At 33.2% G+C, this 1,015-nt stretch overlaps 1 non-coding gene across 1 annotated transcript; it reads right to left on the reverse strand.

Moving 5' to 3' along the window:
• Window positions 1-350: 350 nt before the first annotated feature.
• Window positions 351-478, reverse strand: LOC131150053 (small nucleolar RNA snoR111). Its single transcript, XR_009135439.1, has one exon. It is a non-coding gene; the product is annotated as a small nucleolar RNA snoR111 (small nucleolar RNA).
• Between the last annotated feature and the right edge of the window lie 537 nt (window positions 479-1,015).

The following is a 1,015-nucleotide window of genomic DNA, read 5'->3' on the forward strand; positions in this document are numbered from 1 at the left end:
TTTAAACAACATATGAAAAAGTTAATGCACTAGTTAAATGAAAACTATCTATATTTTTAAGAATATTAGTATTAGCACTACGATGAGACACCATTGCTTTGAAGTAACAAGATTGTGATGCTTCCCAATGTGTTTAGAGGATAATCGTAACATGAAGGTAAAACGACTAGAATCAAACTTTTTCGAAGGAACCAATACAAGCAATAACAAAATATTGATTTAAAATACATGAAATTTTAAGAAATAAGTTTGAGGGCAAACTAAATAACTTCTTTTTTGTATTAAAAAAAGAAGAAATTTGATAAATGAAAGAGAGAACAAGAAGCGGAAGTAGAAGAAGAAGAAGAAGAATGTGGACGAGCAACAATCGAATCGTCAATCCAAGAAAATGACTACTGAAACGATATCTCGCCTTCATTGTTCTGCCTCACTGTTTTTCGCCGATGATGAGACACTACAACATTCGTCTCCTCATTTTCCTGATCGAATAGAGGCATTCTCACAGCAATTTCATTCAAAAATCGAAACCTGAAAGGTCAAAAAGAAATAAAAAGAAGAAGAAATAGTGAAATCGAAGATTATCAACAGAGCTCTGAGATTGGGCCAATCAAAAACCTAAATCAAAGAAGGAAACGAAGAACGCCGCCGAAGTTAGAAACCCTAACAACAGTGAATTCTTTCGGGCAAACTAAATAACTTGAGCACAATTACCATGGGAAAAATAATGTTCACTTGTTTCATCCTTAGAGCAACACATTCCAATCAAGAAGAATCAGTGAAGTTGTGGTGATGTAGCTCCATTTGAACAAGTAAGAATCTCCTAGGGAATGTTTATTCTATGACATTTTTAAAAGTTTGTTCAAACACATTTATTATATAAATGAGTGATTTGAAATCTCAATTTTGAGACTTGTTTAGTAAACAAGTTGAATGAGCATGCACTGGTTCAACTTGTTTCGACTCGTAAGTTTGGTTTTAGGCTTATTTGGGTTCACTTAATATGCCTAGATTAAGC

Source organism: Malania oleifera, chromosome 2 (assembly GCF_029873635.1).
Source record: "Malania oleifera isolate guangnan ecotype guangnan chromosome 2, ASM2987363v1, whole genome shotgun sequence".
Classification (NCBI taxonomy): domain Eukaryota; kingdom Viridiplantae; phylum Streptophyta; class Magnoliopsida; order Santalales; family Ximeniaceae; genus Malania; species Malania oleifera.